The following is a 9564-nucleotide window of genomic DNA, read 5'->3' as shown; positions in this document are numbered from 1 at the left end:
GGGGGGGGGGGAGATGGCTGGATGCGGTTTCGATAGAAGTGTTTTGAATTGCATGAATGGGACGCCACACCTGTCAATACAGCTCCTCGTTCCTCCACCCGTCTCCCGTCGTCCTTCGGAGGTCCTCCGCTCCGGCTCCGCGTCGCGCTGGCGACCTGGTAGACCACACCGCCAAGCAATAGGGCTGGGCGGGGACAACGCGGGGCAACCCCTGGGGGGAGACCCAGACTGAGGCTGCTTCTACCCTCCCCTCGTTGCTGCACCCTCTCCTCCCCCGCCCCTCCTCGGGCCGCCAGCCGACGCTTTACAACTGCCTGCTGCCTTTGGATTTGCATGGAGTTGAGCGGGGCAGAAGACCTCTCCGCCCGCGGGGTGCGGACAGGCTGGGCGGGGCGGGGCGGGGCGAGGCGGTTCACTGGACGAGGCCGTCCTGCGTTCCCCTCTGCGCCCTGCGCCAGATCGGACCGGTCACGCGGTTCACTGCATTCCTACCACTCCCCCCTTTCCCATCCCCTTTTCCCTCTCCCTCACAAGATGTCTTCACAGTGCTGGAAATGCCATTCCGTCTGTTCCGAGTCTGTCCCCTGGTCTGTCCTGTCCTAATGATGCGGACCATGTCGGGGTCCTTTCCTGCCCCGTCCCCTTCTCGATCCCTCGACTTACCCTACCCCCTCAAATGCCCCCTCCCGTCCCGTCCCCTACTCCCGCCCGGGCCCCGGATGGCGGCGGTCCGCGCAAGCCGCCAGCCTGAGGCCGGCGTACGAACGGACCGAGTCTCAATAATCTCATTACACAACATCATAATTGGACGCGGCGCTCAAACGCAAGCTCGACGTCATGCGCAGCGTCCTCCGCCGCAACTCTGTCTAATGCTCTCCCTCTCTCTTTTCTTTTCCGCAGATAGCTCGCGCGGCGTCGCAGATGAGAACGGCCGACGGAACCAACACGCGCACCGTGGTGAGTCTGCCGGGCTGCTGCGGGAGAGGGCAGGGGCAGGGCTCGGCTTGGCCCGGATGTGATGATGATTGCGCCTCCGGGACTTTCGGCCGCTTTCGGCCCCACAAACTCCTAGTAGTGCGGCGCACACTACCAACGCCACGAAGAGAAACACGCGAGCGTGTGAATAACACAATTTGGCACGCCCCAACCCCAACAGGGCCTTTATATAAAGGCGCGCGCCAGCTCCATACCATCACAGCCTGACCGCGGCAGGCCCACCGCCACTACTGCTCCCTCAGGCCTGTCCAGGTCCATCGCACTTTTCCAAACATTGTGCAGCGTGACCCATTCCCTCTCTCCCTCTCTCTCTCTCTCTCTCTCTCTCTCTCTCACACACCTTATCTCTCGCGCACCCACCCGACTTCGACACACGGAAAAAAACCTTGTTTAGAAACAACTCTTGCGAAACAACTTTCGTTGTTACTGAACAATCGGGCGGTTTGTTTACAAAGAACATTGTTATTTTACATGTCGATGTTGTTCTCCAACAACAAAAGTCATTTAAAAACTTCACAGAAAATTTGCTGTTAATTCTAGATGATATTGTTTACTGTGCATCACAAACAATTTCACCCCCAAGCAGCACGTAGAAGTGGAGCAGGCAGCAGGCAGACGACGCGCAGAGGAGAGGGGGGGGGGCGGCATGCCCGTCATATAATCACACTGCTGGGTACGACGCTGACGGCACAGACTGAGTGAAGCTCCGAGGCGAGCTCACTCATCTCCTTTTGGTTCTAAACTCGCAAGATTTTGGGGCCATTGGTGTGATGTGGTCGTGATTCTTTACGTCCCTCATGATCGGCTAGTTTATGAAACATACCACGGTGACATTTAGGGTGTCGTAGTAGGGCCATGGCCATCCCGTAGGGAATGACGCCAGAGGCCTCGAATGTCATGGATAGGGCCATCGGAGTCAATGACCCTGTTTTTAGAAAACGACCTTTTAAGTATAGCCCACACTCTAAATGGAAAAGAATCGTTTTGTTTCCAGCGTGGATAGTTTAAGCACGTCTCAATCCGTCTCAATCGTATGCAGATTTGTCTTTAAAAAGTTACAAAATGCAACTTACTTAAGTACAATAACTGTTTTGGTATCTATCATGGGTTCAAATTGGGATGTGCTTATGAACGCGAATCTCGGTCGGACACAAAATTGTCGTATCATTTAGTGTGTAGGTATTAAAAATTATGCCTTCCGGAAGGAAATGATTCATTCCAACCATCTTTTTTGAGATCGGGAGGGGAACTTGACGCAGGAGTAGCCCTCTTCCTGTGGCCCAGCGCGAGGCGGGAGGCCCCGGGCTGGAGGGCCCAACTGCGCGCCGGGCCGCCCTTCCGCCCACAGAGTTGGAGGACGTGCCGCGAGCGACCACTCCCGGTCAGAGAGGAAAAGAGGAGGAGAGAGGGAGGAAGCGCGCGCGCGAAAAAGAGAAAGAGAGAGAGAGAGAGAAAAGGAGGGGGGGGGGAGAGAGATGTGATGAAATTGGTAGGTGGGGAGAAAATAGGGGAGAATATATGAAAAGCGTCCTCCGAGGTGAGCGGAAACTCGTAATCCCATGTAAACTGCTCGCCCCAGCGCTTCATAGCCACGGCCGAGGGAGGCCACGCCTCGACCAGCCGCAGCCGGACTGGAGTGGAGTCTCAGCAGGAGTGCTGCTCTGCTGCTCCTGATGCCTGGTTGCGGAAAACCAGGTTAAGCAGAGACGGCAAAAAAACAAAAAAAAGGACCACGGTACTCTCACGGTACCTCTTCCCTTCACAATCTTTTTAGCTCAAGTGTGGCCCTGTCACAGACACTATTGCGACTCCTCCCCAACACGCACACACGACGCCAAGAGGCCAAGGGTTTAGGGGGGGATCTTCTCGTTGCGCTGGCCCAGTAGCCGTTTGGATGTGTTGCTGGGGTCCTGCCGGTTTGCCTTTGTCGACCGCAGCAGCTCCCTCGCGCCCGCCCCTGCCCTGCCCACTGTCACTCCAAGATCAGTTGGGCTGGAAAAGCTTTAGCGCTGGCGCTCCGCAACCGGAAGGGAAGTGCGCACGCTGCGCGAACCGGACTAGTAGTACGTGGCACAACATCTGTTGTAGACGGGCGAGGGAGGAGGGAGGGAGAGAAGGAGGGGGGCTAGGTGGGTGTATGGGGGGCGGGAGAGAGAGGGAGTATGTGGGAGATGCGAGTGGCTGACAAAGAGGACGAATAGAGAGTGTTACGACTTATCCAGGCTCACCTTGTTGCAACTCCTCTTAACTTGGGAAAGTTTTGCGTCGTCGCTGTTGCTTGTTTTCTAAACGAGACACAACATGCCGCGGCGCCCCGCGTTAACGACTCTCCCTTTCAAAATGCGACGGGAGAGCGTCGCGGCGCTCTTTTTAGTACAGCGCCTGCTTCTGGCCGCCCTCGTCTGAGCTCGGGGGAGGCACCGGAGGTAGCGAGCGCCAACGAGCAGACGCACCACCACCGTGCCGTGCTTGGGGCTGGGAAAGAGAGAGACGGGTGGGACCGCCGCCTGTCCTGCGGGCCCTGCTCCGGGGCGGCGGGGGCAGCTGCAGTGCGGCGGGCGAGCGATCTCGCAGGGCAAGAGGCCTCGCAGGCCGCAGGAGGACCAGGACGGCCCAACACGATGATAAACGATGGGTCGACTCGGCCCGGCAAAAAGAGACGCGTGGGGCCGGGCGGGCGAGCCGAAGGATGCGAAGCTCCCCCCCCCCTTCTTCCCCTTCCCCAGCACCTCCGGCCGATCAGAAATGATTCGTGTTAACATCGGCGCGCAGCCAGCACGCAGCGCCCGCCGAGCCGGGCACACAAAACGGCCGGAGACAGAGGAAAATTGCCAACAAAATAAAAAGAAATCATCCTCTGGATGAGTCCTGATTTCACATACCGTCGTGGAGGTCACGCAGAGGGCGGCGCCGGCTGGAGGCCGACCGCTTTGGCAGACGCAGTAAAAGCGAGGACCGTCATCCCGCGAGCTGCTGTCCGCCGGGGCCCGGCCTCTGGCCTGGCCAGCCGCGTGCTGGCTAACGCACGCGAGCTGAAAAGAAAATAGAGAACAAAATTTTCAATTCGAAGTCAAGCGATAAGTTTACTTCTCCTTTAAATGAGAGAGCCGAGGTCAAAGTTTCAATATGTGTGGGTGGAGCGGTGCGGGCGCAAAGCGGCCAAGATATATATATTTTAAGCCCATGACTTTCATTTTATGGTTTTCATACACGTCCCTTCGCCCCGGCTCTGCGCGCTCGCGGAGCACACCCTGCACACCACCCCACATCCCCATACGGCTGATCGCGGCCGGATTCAGGCCACGCTTCGGCCGACCCGCCGACCCCTACGCCTCAATCAACTAACGCGCACGCTGCCGGCCCGCACCATATCCATATTGCGTATCAGTGAAACATTCCGCATAACGGCAATAAAGTGTGCACTGCTCCAAAGCAAAAGGTGGAAAGGTCGGTGAGAGCGTTCGTTCCGCCTATTCACATTCACTCGGGAATTAGATAATGTCCACTTCCGAATACTGAGCTGCATTCCGAAATGCTTTTGTCGGCTTTTGTCTTTCGTCTCTTTCCCCGACAGCAGGTTACTCGTCCGTTGACCGGGGGAGCGGGAGGGGGAGCGTCACTGTAATGAGCGTGGCGCTTTAAGGCTATGACAGCGGCGGATGAGCACTCCAGTCAGCAGCAGCCTAGCGACCGCCATTTGGATTTACTGGTGCGCATTTCAAACTCAATCCTCCGCGAGAATAAAGGAGGAAAGCAGAAGAAGAAGAAGAAGAAGAAGAAGAAGAAGAAGAAGAAGAAGAAGAAGAAGAAGAAGACGGGAGTGCGATGACTCGCGCTAGCTTTGCTCTGGGGGCTCCGTTCCACCGGTGATGCGATTGGTGAAATAGCGAAGAGAAGAGCAAGTGAGCGAGCGAGAGAGCGAAAGAGAGCGAGAGAGAGCGAGAGAGAGCGAGAGAGAGCGAGAGAGAGCGAGAGAGAGCGAGAGAGAGCGAGAGAGAGCGATGTGTGCCGTGCCGATGGAATTAATTAAGTGGCCATTGTCGCTGCGATGGAACTTGGCGGGCCCGAGGGTGGGCCGGGCGCGGGAATATCACCTCCACTTCCACGCGCCGCCTGTTTAATTCGTCGCCATCAAGGTGCCAATTAGGCTGCTCGCCGAGTGACATATCACACAGCAGTGCGGCGGCGGAAGTAGTGCTGTTCAGACAGACGAACAGACAGACGAACAGACAGACGAACAGACAGACAGACGAACAGACAGACGAACAGACAGACAGACCAACAGACAGACGAACAGACAGACAGACCAACAGACAGACAGACGAACAGACAGACAGACGAACAGACAGTCAGACGAACAGACAGACAGACGAACAGACAGACAGACGAAGACAGACCAACAGACAGACAGACGAACAGACAGACAGACGAACAGACAGTCAGACGAACAGACAGACAGACGAACAGACAGACAGACGAAACAGACAGACAGACGAAAGAGACAGACAGACGAAACAGACAGACAGACGAACAGACAGACAGACGAACAGACAGACAGACGAACAGACAGACAGACGAACAGACAGAGAGAGACAGACAGACATGCCGTGTTCGATAAAACAACTCCATTGTTGCGTCGTTGTGGCAAAATTCACACGTTTAGTGTGTGGCACAATTTTGCATAATAAATATAATTTGAGTCGATCCCCTTTTCCATAAGACGCCCCGTCGAACACCTCATGGTCTGGAGTGGGCTCGCTGCTGGAGCCGAGCCCCCGGCGGGTAGGCAGGTGGGCGACAAGTGAGCTCGGCGGATTGCCTATCGTCCGTACCACAGGCGCTCACCGCCACAGCAGTTGGGAGTAAGAGTCTCTATACCCACGCAACAAATGAGAAATTGTGTTATAGTCGAGTGCCGTCCCCCTCCCAGCTGAGGGGTCATAAAAATGATGTGGATGTGGGCTGCGCGAGGTGAAACGGTGGGCATCGTGTGTGTGTGGTGTGTGTGGTGGAGAGGTGTGGTGAGGAGAGGTGTGGTGAGGAGAGGTGTGGTGAGGAGAGGTGTGGTGAGGAGAGGTGTGGTGAGGAGAGGTGCGGGGTGGAGAGGTGCGGGGTGGAGAGGTGCGGGGTGGAGAGGTGCGGGGTGGAGAGGTGTGGGGTGGAGCCAATCCAATACACAACGGTTGGGCGCGCAGTGCGCAGAGCAGGTGGGCTGCAGCGCGTTCGTATGACATATGTGTGCCCGTGTGCCTGAGAGGGGCGGGTCCAGGGAATGAGAACGACTGCTGGGTCCCTCCGACAAATACACGCATGACACCACACACACCCAGAGAGAGAGAGAGTATCCCGACAAACATACGATGCCGATGGCGACGGCTCAAAGCCCTCTTTTGCCCCTCCATTCCGCTCTGGAAACACAGGCGAAGGGACATCTTGCCCCCTCCCCCACACACGCCCCCTCCACTTCCGCACCAAACGGCAATGTCGCTTTGGAGCCAGAGCGTTACACGAGCACAAACACACGCGCACACACAAGAGCCGCATTCCAGGAACCAATTATGGCTTGTCCTAACAGACCTTCATTTCGAAATGGCCTCCAGGCTCAACCTGTGCTGGACGTCCGGAGCTCTAACCCTACGCCATTCAGAAACGGCCAGAGTTAGAAATGGCCAGCAAATAAGAAAACACACTCAAAATATTGGCGAAAAATAAACATGTAGTAATTGGAAACCTCCGATTCCGATTTGTAATTTGTTATTTGCATCATTTATTTTTCATTGTTTGCCTTTATATATACCCGAGCCGAACCGCACCCTTTTGGCTGACACAGCACGTCCAGTGGAGCCTCGCCCTGGTGTCACTCCTTCGCTCCCCACCCCGTTCCCCCTGGCAACTTTGACGAAAATAAAACAAAAAAGAAGCGTCCCGTTTGTCACTCTTGGCATAACAGTTGACAGCGCGTTGCGGCCGCAACCCCTTACGCCCCCCACCCCTCAGTCTACACTGCCCTCAAAGCACCGACGGCGTTTAGGACAAAATTTAATTTGCTTTGAGCCGTCAGCAGAGCGGCGGCTGGTGCCGAGGCTGGTGCGGACGGCGCACGGACAAAGGCAGGCAGACGACACGCCTTGGCGGGGCCGGACTGGTATTGGCAGCGGCCCCATAGTGCTGTCGATAGTCACGCGACGCGGGCCGCGGGGCGATAGCGGGGGTCAATAGAGTGATGAGCGCTGGAGAAACATGACGGGAGCGGGTGCGACGCTTTAGGAAATGAAACTACCGACCTTTTGCTCCGCCCGAGTTAATAGCATTTGTTTTTCTTTGGTTTTGTTATTTATTTATTTATTGTCCATCTCGGTTGTCTATCTTTGTGCGTGCGTGCGTGCGTGTGTCTGCCCCCCCCCCCTTACCATCGCACCATATACCGATCCTCTTTCGCCTGTCGAAGAAATAAGAAAGAAAGCCAGCACGACACTACAGGCCGTCACTCAATGCGCGAGACAGAAAGGAGAAAAAGTATTAGGTCAGCCTCGAGGTTAGCAAATAGAGAAGGGGATGGCGGGAAACAACGCGCCTATAAAACTGATTTTGGCAAAATAAACACAATGGTTCCTGGACGATCCCGTTTAGTTAGGGTCGGCTACACCATCAGAGGTTCCACTTTACCAGCGCCCAGGGAGGTAATACGTTATGCGGGCCGTCTTCGCTCCTTCGCTCCGGCCAACAGTTGACGTAAGCCGTAACAAGTACTTGTTGCGCGCCAAAATTTGAACTGCAGATTAGGCCGAGGGGTCGACTAAGCTCGCTTCATTGCTTTTTCAAAGCCGAAGGGTGGGTCAAAAACGGATTGTCTATCTGACAAGAATTTTTAAGGGTTTTTTTGTCTAGCGAAAATGTCTGAATAGCAAACACAGCAACTGCACTGAAAACGCACAGTCGGTTCCTAACCCGGACCACCCAGAACAACAATAATTGATAAGGGATTGCAGGATGAGGGCCAAAAGGGACTGCGCTGTGTGCCAAGGGGTAGTGGTAGGGAAAAGAAGAGGGGGGAACACCCTCCGCCCCCTCCATGCAGCGCTCTGCAGGGGAAATGAGCGCAAGCCGGTCTGCCCGGTCGGGCCCGGTGGGACTCGGGCTCAGCCTAATGCTAAAACCCACCTGCTCTGCTCAAGTTCGACAAGGCCGGTCTCAAGGTGGAATCTCAAACTTTTGAGCGTTATCATTTCTAGGGTCACAGATTAGCAGAAGCATACATCGAATTAAAAAAAAAACAGCTTATCGTAGCTTACCCGAAGCTCTGCAACTTTGTACCTTTCTACAACGAAGAATTTTTTTTGTGGGACAATAAGTTGTTATTCCAAGAGTGGTTCGTAATTACAAAGCAATCGAATTCTTTGCAACCTTATAGAAAGGCCATATGCTTTGGAAGATTTAACAGTGCAGCTTACGTCTTTGTTAGTCTATAACCTCCTAACCGACAGTGGTCTAGAAAGTCATGACTTTCTAGACTGAGGAAAAAAACAACCTAGAGGAGAATGAACTGATTTCTGCACCGATTAACAACTAAGATGTTTTTCGGACAAAACATTTTTGTAGAAAAGCCACATTTTGAATTTCGCGTCAGGAGTCGGGACCAGTGTTCAACCGATTAAGCTCAGACGAGAGCAGGGTATAACGCCAGACCAACTCGACACCTGAGAAGAACAACACCTCTGGGACATGCAAACAAAGCCGCTTAAATGAATTTTTTACACATTTTGAAATACGGGTATCAACATGATCACTTAAAAATTCTCTTTCGAATGATACCCATGTTCCAGAATGGGTGAAAAAGTCATTTCAGCAGCTGTTTGCGTGTCCTAGAGGTAAGTGGTGTTGTTTGAGGGTTGCAGAGGTAAGCGGTTTTGTTTCCAGTCCGCAGAGGTAAGCGGTTGTTCTTCTCAGGTGTCGAACTAACCAACCAACAATACTGGTGAGATAAACTGGTTGTCGTTTTAAGTTTGTTCGAGTTGGACCCAGCGTGCGCATAACACATGAGCGTGTCGGGGTGGTGGCTATGGTGGTACCCGGGACCCGGCGGCCCGGCGGCACCTTGAACTTGGACAATCAGCGCGCTGGCGAGGGAGGTGACGGACGGAGGCAGGACGCAGGCACCTCACACCAGCTCCTCGGCCGAGCTCCACTAGGGGCATCGCATCGCCACGCCACACGCCGCCTGCCGGTGACTGCTGCTGATGTGATTAACGCGGGTACAGAGCGCTCAGGACCGCGGGCGGGCGGGGCGGGGCGGTATGCGGGAGTGGCGTCCTTTGAATAGGTCGCTGCCGACACCGCATCCCTCTGCACGGCTCACTGCTCGCCAAAGATTTCGCACTGAACATGAGAGCTCCCCCCGTCGAGCCCTTCGCGGTCTGAAGCCCCACCACCACCACCCTTCCCCATCGCATGCAATAACTCCTAATAATAAAGACGCGACTGCAAGCAGCTCTGGTGACGCGCCGGGCCCGTCTATTATTTTCCTCTGTTTTACGCCTCGTGTTTTAGACACGCCTTATTGCTCCCGGG

At 55.0% G+C, this 9564-nt stretch overlaps 2 protein-coding genes across 3 annotated transcripts in view; one reads left to right on the top strand and one right to left on the bottom strand.

Annotated features, from left to right (window-relative positions):
* LOC113201682 (uncharacterized) overlaps positions 1 to 4015 on the bottom strand; it is a 55174-nt gene extending 51159 nt beyond the window's left edge. Inside the window, exon 1 of the mRNA XM_052272688.1 lies at positions 3879 to 4015. The gene's annotated coding sequence lies outside the window, so the exon portion shown is untranslated. The remainder of the gene's footprint in view (positions 1 to 3878) is intronic.
* LOC113209489 (FMRFamide receptor-like) overlaps positions 1 to 9564 on the top strand; it is a 108336-nt gene that overhangs the window by 32201 nt on the left and 66571 nt on the right. Inside the window, exon 2 of one of the 2 annotated variants that reach the window (XM_052272683.1) lies at positions 901 to 957. The exons of the other annotated variant lie outside the window; for it this stretch is intronic. The gene's annotated coding sequence lies outside the window, so the exon portion shown is untranslated. The remainder of the gene's footprint in view (positions 1 to 900; positions 958 to 9564) is intronic. 2 annotated transcript variants of the gene reach the window in all.

The sequence above is a fragment of the Frankliniella occidentalis genome, unplaced genomic scaffold (genome assembly GCF_000697945.3).
Source record: "Frankliniella occidentalis isolate FOCC.00 unplaced genomic scaffold, Focc_3.1 Scaffold218, whole genome shotgun sequence".
In the NCBI taxonomy this organism is placed as follows: domain Eukaryota; kingdom Metazoa; phylum Arthropoda; class Insecta; order Thysanoptera; family Thripidae; genus Frankliniella; species Frankliniella occidentalis.
Note: the sequence above shows the minus strand (reverse complement) of the source record. Positions and strands in the feature narration are given on the sequence as shown.